The sequence below is a fragment of the Phyllobates terribilis genome, unplaced genomic scaffold (assembly GCF_046119375.1).
Source record: "Phyllobates terribilis strain yellow unplaced genomic scaffold, ASM4611937v1 Scaffold_5__5_contigs__length_657084704, whole genome shotgun sequence".
Classification (NCBI taxonomy): domain Eukaryota; kingdom Metazoa; phylum Chordata; class Amphibia; order Anura; family Dendrobatidae; genus Phyllobates; species Phyllobates terribilis.
The window spans coordinates 183,647,158-183,660,996 of NW_027362765.1; the positions used below are offsets into that span (position 1 = coordinate 183,647,158).

Sequence of the window (13,839 nt, forward strand, 5' to 3'; positions counted from 1 at the left end):
GCCCCGGGACCACCCTCGATGTGGGCGGAGACAGAAGAAGAGAACAAAGATGGGTGTCGCCTGGAGCAGTCTGGAGAGAGCGCACCCGGAGACAAGACGTCTGGAGGGAGAGTCAGGCAGCACCGACCCAGTGGTCAGGAGCCTGTTGCAGGTCGCCACTCCAGAAGGCCTGCTGGAGATCCTGGCACAGCTCCCCCGAGACCGGGAGTGTGCACAGACTGCGCTGGAGGGCCTCGCACAGAGGTTGGCCCGGGTGCAACGAGAGACGTTGGCGGAGTGGAGCCGAGAGATGGCCCAGCAGACCGAGACTCGTCAGCGGAGCACGCCACCCGAGACGAGGAGACAGACCGCCTCTGAGGATGGCGCAGGAGGAATGAAGGCAGGAGACGGCGCCGAGAAGGGAGCTGAACGGACGGAGGCAGGTAAAGGGGACGTCTCTACCCCGAGCCGGGAAACCGCGTGCCTGCCCCAGCTCCCCGTCGCAGAGCCCGAAATTCCCCCTGCCGTGCCCGTCGCTGCATCGTCACCGCCGCCAACTAGGCCTCAACCGGAAACCGCGGCCGCGACCCCTGTGACGTCACACGCCTCGACCTCGAGCGTGGCAAAGCAGGAAATACCATCGGCCTGGTCGCAAGGCCTAGTACACCCGGGCGCCGCCATTCCAACAACGCCCCCTACCTCCGCGGAGCCACCGGCCTGGCCGCAGGGCCGAGTAACCACGGGCGCCGCCGTTCTTACGGTGCCCTTTGCCTTTAGGGTGCCCCAAGCCTGGTCGCAAGGCCTGGTCAACCCGGGCGCCGCTACCATCAACGCGCCCTCAGCATCTAGAGTGCCGCACCTGGGTGAAGATCTATTCGCCCAGCATACGTGCCCGGATGGGCAGCCCTTCATATGGCCCCAGGAATACATCCAGCTGGAGCTGCAAAAAGCAAGGGCCATGTGCGAACCCCTGATTCCGGCTCCGAAGCCTGTAAAGAGGACCTCGCCCCCGCTGGAGGAGGAGCTGTGGTGTGAGGAGGAGCAAGAGGACCCGGACGGGTCTGAAACTGAAACCAACCAACAAGAAAGAGCAGGAGGACGCCGTCGTTGAAGTACGGTAGAGAGAGACTGTATAAAGTTGCCCGTCGGGGTACCAAGAACTGTTGCTGCTTAAAATATGTCCCCGTTGGGACCAGCCAATTGAACTGTTAACCCCGTGTGTCCCTATTCCCACTGACCGAGGACTGAGAGCGGTCAATCCTCCCTAATACCTGGCCGAGGACTGAGAGCGGCCATATCCCCTTGTATATAGTTGCGCTTCCTAAAGCGCCCCCTACTGGTTTTATAGGAAACTGTTGTTTTTACTACAAGAGACTGTCGCACTTTACCCGGTCACAAGTTGCACCGTGACCGGAGGTACCAGAAGACAAGAATGTTTATATGAAAAGTTTATTGCAGCTGATGATGTTTTATATGTTTATGTTTTATGAAAAAAAAAAATTGTATGTTTGTGGATGTTTTTATATCTTACAGCCCGAGGACGTGCTGTGATTTACCAGGGGGGAATGTAGCACCCTGAGGATTCGGCTGCTACAGGGGTATTACACCTCAAGCCAGAGGTGTGGTATTCCACTCCCGGGTAAGGATGGAGTGTGGAACTGAGCTCAGTTAGCTGCATGCACTACACACATCCCATTTCCGGGGAACAGACCGATGGTACTCCCACTAGAGAAATGTGCAGGTACGACAGTGTCTGTTCCTGGCTGGAGTGGGAGGGGGGTGGAACATCCCAGTAGTGTAGGGGCAGATAGGGGGAGCAGTCTGGGTAGTGCTAGGAGCTCATTGGGTGCTGGTCACCTGAGCTCACACATAGAGGGAGTATATAAGGTGGGCACCATCTTAGATCAGGGTCAGTCTGTCAGTCTTTGTAGAGGAAGAGAGCAGAGGAGAAGAGCAGCTCCAAGGCCAAGAGAGAGAGAGAGGAGAAAGAAAGACCCAGAGGGGAAGAAAGAAGGAACTCCAAGAGCCCAAATTAGACCAGAGGGTGAAGAGTTGGCAACAGGGTACCGGATCCCAAGCTGGCAGAGGCTACAGCACACCTTAGCCAGGAACCGGAGGTCGTGGGCAGGATCGATCTGCCACGATCACCCACTAAATCCACCTGGAAGGCAGACCAGGAATAGGGTCAGGGAACCCAGAGACAAGGGTTTACCACCAAGAGGCCCGAGGGAGCCGGACATAGGTGGATCCCTGGTGGGGAAGGCCAGAGAAGAGGACAGGACAGAAAGGGAGCTCAGGACCACGCTCCAGAATCACCTGGGGGTTGGCCGAGTCCAGGACCTGGTGGACGCAGCACGGCTCGGGTGGTCACTTAAGGCCGGAGTGACCAGAACAACTGCAGTAAGTAAACAAACCCTGAACTGCACAGCCCGACTCTGAGTCTCATTTCCATCCCCGCTGCACCACCACAACCCCCATCCTCTGCAACTGACCCCCTGAGGCTATACCCCTCCCGTTGGGGGTTATACTACCTGAGCTGCACATACATCACCAGCCTCAGCGGACCCTGCTGCAGCGGCGGCCGTATTGACCGCAATTCAACGGGTGGCGTAGTCGACACAAAAGAACATCTAGTAACATCATAAGGACTGCCACACACTGAGCTTGACACCCTGGGCACGGACCGGGTCACAGCCACTCGGAGACTACAACCCCCATCTGATCCGGCTCCGGGTATCCCCAACAACACTGGCCCAGGGGGCGCGTCAGCAGCAACGCTGGTAAGAATTACCAGAAACCACAGGTGGCGTCACGATCAAACTACAAATCCCATATAAGCTATCCCCTTTTTGTTGACAGCCCTGGGCCACGGACCGGGCCAGCCAATGTGACATATCCCCCCCCCCAGCATCCATAGGCCCGGCTGCCGAGTACCCCATGGCCCTGGGGCCGCGTCACGTGCCTGTCTGCGTACTGTGTGTGCGCATGACTGCGTACTGTGTGTGTATGTCTGCGTACTGTGTGTGTGAGCGCATATCTGCGTACTGTGTGTGTGTGCATGTCTGCGTACTGTGTGCGTGCGTGCGTGCGTACTGTGTGTGTGTTCATGTTTGCATATTTGAAGGATGAGGGGGCAGGCTGGGCCCTGTGTTGTATACCTATATTTCTCTGCCGTATCTGTGCATCAGGAATGGTGGTATGTGTTAAAGGGGCCCATTGAGATTCTTTCGCCCGGGAAAATCTGGAGCCGGCCCTTGGTGAAAGCAATGATGGATGCTCCCTCGCATCATGTGACACTCCCTCTCCCATCATTCCTCCTCTGCGTCTGACGCAGCGGCATGATGATGCGCCATGCTGTGTCAGACAGTGGAGCTGACAGCTGCTGAGGTGATGAGAGAGATGCGCTGTAGAGACTGAAACTGCGGGGAACGAGGAGCGGTAAGTATTTATTTATTTTTAAATCAGTGAGTACTGATAAAACTGGAGGACTGGGGCTGCATTTTACCCTATGGGAGGGGGCTGCATTTTACCCTATGGTGGGGGACACATTTTACCCTATGGGGGCTGCATTATACTGTGTACAGGACCATGGGGTGCATTATACTATGTGGAGGACCATGGGGTGCATTATACTGTGCGGAGGACCATGGGGAGCGCATTATACTGTGTGGAGGACCATGGCGAGTGCATTATACTGTGTGGAGGACCATAGGGAGTGCATTATACTGTGTGGAGGACCATAGGGAGTGCATTATACTGTGTGGAGGACCATAGGGAGTGCATTATACTGTGTGGAGGACCATGGCGAGTGTCTTATACTGTGTGGAGGACCATTGCGAGTGTCTTATACTGTGTGGAGGACCATGGGGAGTTCATTATAGTGTGTGGAGGACCATGGGAAGAGCATTATACTGTGTAGAGGACCATAGGGAGAGCATCATTCTGTGTGGAGGACCATGGGGAGTGCATTATACTGTGTGGAGGACCATAGGGAGCGCATTATACTGTGTGGAGGACCATGGGGAGTGCATGATGTCTAGCTTTTAAGGATCTTTTGGGCTACTACACTTTGTCAGGCAGGTCCTATTGAAGTGATTTCTTAATTGAGAACAGGTGTGGCAGTAATCAGGTCTGTGTGCGGCTAGGGAAATTTAACTCAGCTTCCAAAGATGTGATAAACCACAATTAAACTAACACTTTTTCACACCATTGTATATATACAGTACAGTGGGGATACACTGCCCATTTTGCACGTTTTCCCACCTAATGGAGAGGTCTGCAATTTGTATCGTAGGTACACTTCAACTGTGAGAGACAAAATCTAAAAAAAAATCCAGAAAATCACATATCATGATTTTCACATAATTAATTTTATCGCATGAAATAAGTATTTGATACAGCAGAAAAACAAAACTTAATATTTGGTGCAGAAACCTTAATTTGCAGTTAAAGAGGTCAGATGTATCCTGTAGTTCTTGACCATGTTTGCACACACGGCAGCAAGGATTTTGGCCCACTCCTCCATACAGATCTCATCCAGATCTTTCAGGTTTGGGGCTGTCGCTGGGTAACATTGAGTTTCAGCTCCCTCCAGAGATTTTCTATTGGGTTCAGGTCTGCAGACTGGCTAGGCCACTCCAGGACCTTGAAACTCTTCTTACGGAGTCACTCCTTAGTTGCCCTGGCTGTGTGTTTCGGGTCATTGTCATGCTGGAAGACCCAGCCATGACCCATCTTCAATGCTCTTATTGAGTGAAGGAGGTTGTTGGCCAAAATCTCGCGATACATGACCCCATCCATCTTCCCTTCAATGCGGCGCAGTTTTCCTGTCCCCTTTGCAGAAAAGCACCCCCAAAGTATGATGTTTCCCCCACCATATTCACATTGCACCAGAAACACCCTGAGGTCTTGGAAAATTTAGATGAGTAAGACCTTTGTCATTGAATGGATCTAAGTGATGTGATTTAGTGTGGTTCTGGTGTAATATGAAGAATTGTCTGTGTTGTAGGATGATCACACATGGAATAAGGTTTTTTCCCTCCAGTTCCACGAGAGATACATTTCCCATTAAACATTTTGTTGACTGTAACTCCAATTTTGTAATTTACCTATTGGAGTGCAGTTGCAAACTACAGTATGTAGGACGCATGACACCAGAAACACATAGGATGAAAGGGGAAAAGACACAACATTAGAACAGGTGCCACAGTCTATCTAGACATTTTCTTGTGGAACACAATAAGGACCCCACCAATCTGAAAATAATCATCTTGTATCAAATACCCAATAATATCCCTAACAGATTGTAAAGATTGATTAATAAAGAATCTTACCGGATCTTTAAATTGGCGACACTCAAACCAGGGGGTTTGAATGAATGTATTGATAATACGGGATAACAGGAACAAAGAAGCAACAACAACAAGAAAAAAACAAGAAAAAAATATATATTTTTTTTCCTTTGGAGAACAAAAAATTATTTTTTTTTTAAGAAAAATGCTTTTAGACATTTTTTTCCCTTTTGTGATTGAAAATAAAAAACAAAAAAACGATCCATTAAGCCTTTATGCACTTTGACAAAAATAATAATTACTGCAGCCAAAGAGTTATACTGCTTGTTATTGAGTATAGCACAGGTGGAAGTGAACTAAATCAACCAATTGCAAGTTGTTTCCAATTGAATCTTTTCTGCATGAGTGTATAAACTCATGTGGAGTCATTGTATATGTATATCTGCCTGATGAAGGAGCTAGACCAGCTCCGAAACGCGTAGCACTAAAAAAAAGCCTTTTAATAGTATCCAAGGGGTATTTTTACCTATTCCTCGATGGCAGCGCTGAATCAAACCACCCATCATCTTTATCCCTGGTATTTTTTTTGCCTAAAATACAAAGGAAATGTGTCATCTTTAAAGGGAACCTGTCACGTCCTAGTTGCTATGTACACTGCCCCCATTGCTTTGTCAGTGATGCAATGTGCATCACTAACAATTTGTTTTCATGAAAATCGGTGGTAGTATAATGATGTTATAACATTTTATATACTTTATCCTACCTGCTCGTATTCAGTCATAGGGGTGTGAATCTCAGATTCAGTCATGGGCGGTCGTTGCGTTCAGTCACTGCTGGCGCCGCACATGACGTGTGACTACTGCTCCTGGCAAGCGCTATGTTTGTGGGGGCGCATGCGCATTTGCACACGTTGGGCCGCTGGTCCGATGCGGGTGCACAGAGGCTGTGTGATTACCAGCTTCAGTGTGCACGCTGTGAACTGTGGCTCCCGGCGGGTGCGCGGTCAATGTATCGTGCGGTCACCGCGTGCGCAGTGACACTGCAGCGGAGACCGCATGATACATTGACCGCGCACACAGCATCACTGCACACGTGCCGGACCAGCGGCCCGACGTGTGCAAATGTGCATGCGCCCCTCAAACATAGCGCTTGCCAGAAGCAGTATTCAAATGTCATGGGCGGGGCCAGCAGTTACTGAATGCGGAGCCCGCCCAAGACTGAATCTGAGAATCACACATTGCATCACTAACTACGCTACGGGGCAGTGTACATAGCAACTAGGACGTGACAGGTTCCCTTTAGCTTTAGCCATTTTAGAGATCATTTCATCTTCAACTTGCTTAACTGTTCACCACAACAGTAATTTTGACCAGGGGTGCCCAAACTTTTACATGCCACTGTATATCATCAGCTAACTGTGCATTCATTACATGTACAATATTACCTCCCATATTCCCATGGGATATGTCTTTTACTAATAAAGTAATGTTTATTTTTTATATATATTTTTTGTGCATTTTTATTCTTTCTTTCTTTTTCATTTATTATACACCTTGTGCCCACCATAAGGATATAAAACAGGGGTATTTCACTATTTAAATACAAGTTTATGATTGATGATTTCCCCTGTAAGATTCTATCACAAGATTCTATCATGACATCACTGGTGATGCTCGCCCATTATGACATCACAGCTCACAGTCACTACTTCTACAATGTACACAGGGTAACGGGTGCCATTTTGGCTCCATAGCTAGTTACTGAGCGCACTTACAGTTTCTCACTATGGCCGGATTTTTTCTGGATAATTTTCAGGTACAAGCACTATGGGGTATTCTTATCAACAATCGCCCTAACATTGTGCTTCTACCACCCGATGGCGTCCTCAGCTTCACTCACCGGCTGGTGGTGCAGCTAGTAAGGAACTGCCTGACAAAATACCAACAAGGTCATCTGACCTCAGAGTATGTGACGGATTTACTTCATAACATCAGGACATTACTACAGCAGGTAAATAGCGGACGCTCCGCACTAAACTCCATATAGATAACTAGCTATTGAACCCGTTCTACACCCTGGTGACAAGCATTTTTATTGGTACATTTCTGGCGCCATTATTTTTTAAGACACTGTGCCTGCGAATTCGTACATACAGTGTCTTCAATAAAATGGCGCCGGATAGCGTAGTATGTACACACGCAAACCCCCATAGCCTCCCCACGTCCAGCAGGGGACCCCCATAGCCTCCCCATGTTCAGAAGGAAACCCGCATAGTCTCCCCACCTCCAGCAGGAGACCCTCATAGCCTCCCCACGTCCAACAGGAGACCCCCTTAGCCTCCCCACGTCCAGCAGGAGAATCCCATAGCCTCCCCACGTCCAGCAGGAGACCTCCATAGCCTCCCCACATCCAGCAGGAGACCTCCATAGCCTCCCCACTTCTAGCAGGAGACCCCCATAGCTGCGATGAAATGACGCATACCTCTATCTCTGGCACCACACTCCTCCTCCATCCCCGTCCTCCTCCCGGTCTGGATGTGTTCTTCTGTCTGCGGCCACATTGTGCAGGTACAGTGCGCTTGCGCAGTCTATAGAGGCTTCGGAAAGAAGGACCCATCCCTGGTTATATTATAGATAATGGTGGGATAGAAGTTTCTTTCCTCCAATATAAAACACGATGAGTCCCCAGAGTTATTGTATCTGCAGAGAGGAGCAAATGTCACATACAATGGCGGCCTCCTCCATTGTGACCTTTCTCATCTCAAAATTTTCCTTTTTGTTTCTTTTCCTCTTTATAGGCTGAAGAAAGATCTCAATATGGAGATTTGGCTTTTATTAAAGACCTGGCCGAAAAAGTCCTGTGTGTACTGGAGCGTCCGGCTCGCTCATTGGAACGCCTGGTAAGGAGCCATCATCTTCTCTATCACACGTCTGATTTGTACAGTTACAATTGGCTGCATCTGTAAATGCAGGTTTAGTCCTTCCTGATTTATGTATGGGATGATTTAGTGTAAGGTTCCACATGTTAATTCTATATATTATATCTATCAGGAAACAGCAGAAGGCGACGCCAAAGACGAGCAAAATCTAATCCCGGGACTGAACAGTGATCTGACTACAGGTAAGCCGATCACCCGACCTCCTACAAGAAATATCCAGATATTATAGAGAACAGGGAATAATGTGACATTTACTCTGTATATTCTGTGTAATGGGAGCCTCTCAGCACATTTTAGCATATTGTGGTATGACTGTACTGCCCATTTTCCTCTAATAATTTTTTGCAGAAATCCAATGTCTCAGTCAAGGGAAATCTAATGTAGAAGCCATATACAAATCAGCATGGAAGTGCACTGGGGGCGTGGAAGAAGATGTCTGAGTACAGTGACACGCCCCCAGTGCACTTCCAGGCTAATTTACATATGTCTCCCATGCTTCAGCTCTCTTACCATCACTCACATGTACAGCGAGGGTGGGGGGGTTCCTCATTCATGTGATGATTGGGGGAGTCCTCCATCATTTCCATTACATTTATTCATGGATGCGCCGTACGTTCTCATATTTGGAATCCCTATATAATGAGTATTAATCCCATTTACAGACATCTTGTCATTTCTGAGTTATATTGTTGTAATATGTATGTAGGATTAATATTGTCTAATACATTTTATTTCTTCATCATTTTTTCACTCTTTTAGAAACAACTGTGTTGGCGGATGCTGACAGTAGAATCTGTGAGATCCCGGAGATCCAAGAATCTGACGGTGTAAGTATCATGGAGAGAGATGTGGGTGTATCACCAGATTATGGGGTGTGAATGACAGGTCCAGTATTATCCCCCATATAACCATGGGATGTCTCTATTCTAAGAGGAGATGACACTATTGTGTTAGATAATAGCATTTATATTAAATGGAATCTGTCACCAGGTTTTTGCTATCCCATCTGAGAGCAGCATGATGTAGAGGCAGAGACCCTGATTCCAGCGATGTATCGATTACTTTACTGGGTGCAGCAGTTGTGATAAAATCACAAATTTTTCTGCTCTGAATGCTGAGCTCTGTATAACCCCGCCTGCACCCCTGATTGGCTGCTTTCTGTGTACACTGTGCATAGGCAGAAAGCTCTGTGGTGGGGGCGGGGTTATACAGAGCAATAGGACTACATGGCACGAGACAGATAGTCCTCTAGTGACAATCTACAGCAACACACAGCTTAGTAAGTGATATATCGCTGGAATCAGAGTCTCAGCCCCTACATCATGGTGCTCTCAGAATATATAGCAAAACCCTGCAGACAGATTCCCTTTAGGTTCTCCTCTGTGATCTCCCATATTATCCAGCACTGTACAATGATGTTTGATGATTGGTGTTTGGAGGATTCCTCTTAAATTACATCTGTGTTTGTTGAACGTCCAGCTTGTTTCCTACATCGGATCAGTGCACATCAGCTGGGACATAATATAGGAGGGAGACGTTTTTGCATCTGGAGCTTTTTTCCAGCATCTTCTATATCTTTATATCATTTCTTATTCTTTTATAGAGCGTGATCAAATCATTGACCCCGTCAAGACAGCCGCATGAGAGCGACTATGAGACATCCAAACTGATCAGCAGTGGAAATTTTGGGTGAGTTTTCTGTTGGCATAAGCCACATTTCTCAGGGTTCCCTATGACAATGCTCCAGCCTCTGTGCTCTGCCCTTCAGTGTTATCATGGGGAAATTATATGATCTGTAGGAAAACAAACTGTTAAGGAAAGGGATTAAAATAGAATAATATATTACACCTGCCTGTCCTAGACCCTCATCTGTTCTTACACTGCCACCCCCATCAGAGCTTCCCGGTCCTCGGCGCCGGTCTTTGTTTTTCTTCAGGCTCCATTAGAGAACTGATAAGAGTAATTGGCTACACACGCTCAAGTGAGGGGTGACACAAAATTTACGTCAATGACATCTGCACCCCCCACCCTCCACCATGACCATGTGAGTCTACTCACTGGTCTCAGCAATAAAGACTGGCACAGAGGACAAGTGGCTATAATGGGTTTCATTTTTTGTAACTCCTTCGCTCCCCTCCATTTATTATGTGGTTATGTCTTGGGGTATGCGGGAGCATAATTAACGTCATGTTATGGCAATTGGAGCACTTTTAATTTGGACCAACTTTTATTTGCACTGAATCGTATCTACTGGTCAAATGTAGTGAATCTGCCCAAGAATAATTTCGGTAGATTCTCTCATCTGTAATGTGACCTGGGTGAGGGCTCCGGCGGACGTGGCATTGTGGACACCTCCCATAGGTGATCTATGTAGTGATCTTTTATGGATATCTAGACATGGATTTCCAGTGACAGCCGGACTTCTAGCATTAAACATTAGTACAAAACATTATATAATGACTTCTATAGATGTTCTTGTAATAAAGATTTATTCTAACCATGGATTCTCTTTCTCTCCAGTGCCGTCTACTTAGCGCACCATAAAGACTCACACCAGATCTTTGCTTTGAAGAAAATGGCCAAGCGGAACCTGGACACTCCAAAAAGAGTGGAATGGGCCTTTCTGGAGAGGGACATCCTAACATTCGCTGATTGTCCCTTTCTGGTCTCCATGCTCTGCTCCTTTCCAACGAAATCTCACCTGTGTATGGTCATGGAGTATGTAGGAGGTAGGACATGTATATTGTAGTATATTCAGCCCATGTCTGCTTAGGATTTATCCACGTGGACGGTTATCCACAAGATGATTAGGATGGTTACATCCCCACAGAGCATTTACGATAGGTTATCTATTACCAAGATGACCCGAAAATCATTGATCTGTGTGCAGGGGCACTATGGGGCTCGTGATTCGGATGGGGACCGGCGCCACTCAGCACTGGGCCCCATTCCTCCACCTGTCATCACAATTTCAGCGGTATCTGCATCCTCAGAATGTGGATACCGATTAATACAATGGTGGATCAGGGAGACAAAGGCAAAGCAGGTGCGATGACGTCAAAAGATTGCACCTGTAGTGTGGAGTCTCTGTACTTACACTGCACAGACCACAGCAGTGTGCCAGGGAAAATGGGGCAAAGTGAGTAGTGGTTTTTGTTAATGTCAGTAATTATGGGAGCTATAATAATGAATGGGGTTCTGGAAGGAGCCAATAATACGGATTGGGGTTCTGGTGTGACCATCATACTGATTTGGGGGTGGGTGAGGGACATGATACTGATTGGGGGACTTGTGAGGGCCAATCATACTGAGTGGTGGGGGCCATAATACTGAGTGGTGGGGCTGGTGGGGGCCATAATATTGAGTGGTGGAGCTGGTGGGTGCCATAATAGTGAGTGGTGGGGGCCATTATACTGAGTGGTGGGACTGGTGGGACCCATAATACGGAGTGGTGGGGCTTGTGAGGGCAAAAATACAGAGTGTTTGGGCTGTGGGGCCATAATACTGAGTGGTGAGGCTGGTGGAGCCATAATGCTGATTAGTGGGGGTTGTGGGGGCCATAATACATAGAGGTGGGGGCCAAAATACTGAATGGTGTGCTGTGTGAGCGGCTATGAGGGACTGTGAATGCCCCCATATTGAGATGGCGACGGTGAATACTCCTACACTAAATGGCGGTCTTCATATTGAGTCGTGTGCTGTGGGGGTTCTCATTTTGTGTAGGGGTCCTCATTCTGTATGGGGTTCCTAATTTTGTTTGAGTGGCTGTGGGGCCCATCATACTGAGTGGGGAGTTGTGGGGGCCATTACATTGTGTGAGGGGCTGTCGGGGCCATTATACTAAGTGGGGGAACTGTGGGCGCCATTATACTGAGCAGGGGGCTGTGACTGGCCTCATACTCAGTGGGGGAATCATACTGACAGGTGCTACCTCCCTGTATGTGTAAGATGAAACTGCAGGAAGGAGGAATCACTGTGGGGACATCTTATTCAGTGTGTGGGTGGGGGCATTTTTAGGAGCATCATACCCTAAAATGACCGTAAAAAGTGTATTGCTGTTGAGAACACTAAGGGGTCTATATATATATATATATATATATATATATATATATATATATGTATATATATATATATATATATATATATATATGTTGTTTTTTTTTGAAGGGGCATGCAATTAGAACTTTTGCTATGGGGCCCTTAGATTTCTCTGTACGCCACTGTCTGTGTGATCTCCCTGTAAGTCCGCACTGAGCATGTCAGTTTCTCCAGCTGTAGACGAGATGTGACATCACTTTATGTTATTAGTTACATGGACGACATTTCTCCATTGATTCAGACTAATATTATTATACATTATATCTGTTTATATTCTCTCCTATCCCAATGTCTCCACTCACTTCCCATTATACATCATGGTGATCTGCTGTATAAACCACTCACCGGTCATATTTCCTTTCTTCTATAGGTGGCGACTGTGAGACCCTCCTAAGCACCAGGGGTCCTCTATCTGTCCCCTTGGCCCGCTTATACTTTGGAGAAGCGGTTCTTGCTGTGGAATACCTCCATAGCTATGGTGTGGTGCACAGAGACCTGAAGCCGGATAAGTAAGTGCCCCTCGTAGTATAATAAAGGGGGGAAGTTATCATTTATTATCATATGGTCTGAGGCTAAAACCATCTTCTCTTTCACAGCCTCCTGATTACATCTGCTGGACACATAAAAGTTACCGATTTTGGGCTTTCAAAAGTTGGTGTCATGATACCAAAAACCAACACCTACAAGGAATTAGCGGAGGACATCACCAGGGAGTTCCTGGACCGTGAGGTGGGTAACACTTACAAGAACACGGTTTGCTCTTTAGAAATCTCATCACACTATTGTGTCTTCTCTACGTTCTTCATTTATAGAGAACGTTTCCATTGATATTTTATCTTTTGTCATTGTGTTTCTATGGCGAGAACTTGTTATAATAATCATTTTATCATTTTCATCTCTTTCTTCTGTTGTTTTCCAGTTATGTGGCACCCCATATTACATCGCCCCAGAGGTCATCCTGAAAGAAGGCTATGGAAGACCTGTTGACTGGTGGTCAATAGGGATAATCCTACATGAATTTCTCACGGGATCTGTACCATTTGATGGAGATTCTGTAGCTGAGCTTTATGACAGGATTGTCATTGGTAAGTGGAATAATCCTACCATTGCTTTGATCGGTTACATTGATTTAGGTGTTTACTTTGCTTTAGCTTACAGTCCAGTAAAGAGATTTCATTTTCTGTATAACAGGCGACATAATTTGGGATTGTAATTCCGCTCCTACTCCCAATGCGCAGAACCTGATTACTGAGTTGCTCAGAACAAATCCTGCAGATAGACTTGGGACAGGTAAGAGATATAATACTACTAATATTACTATTAATATTCACCTTTCACACTTATCACTCATGTCCATGAGGATCAACACTTCTCTATCAGCTCATCCATTCCTAGTTCTCCACACTATGACTTTCAGTCTTCTTCCTTCATGTTGACTCAGTTATGTAATTAATTCAGATTAAGTTAAACTGTTCAGATATGGGGCAGTATCTGATAATGTCCACATCAATTTTTTTTACAGGAGGAGCATAT

General features: G+C 47.0%; 1 long non-coding RNA gene across 1 annotated transcript; it reads left to right on the forward strand.

The window, feature by feature from the left end:
• The first annotated feature begins 8,965 nt into the window (after positions 1-8,965).
• On the forward strand, positions 8,966-10,811 carry LOC141271035 (uncharacterized). Its single transcript, XR_012321803.1, has 3 exons — positions 8,966-9,035; positions 9,812-9,897; positions 10,729-10,811. It is a non-coding gene; the product is annotated as an uncharacterized lncRNA (long non-coding RNA).
• Positions 10,812-13,839: the final 3,028 nt, after the last annotated feature.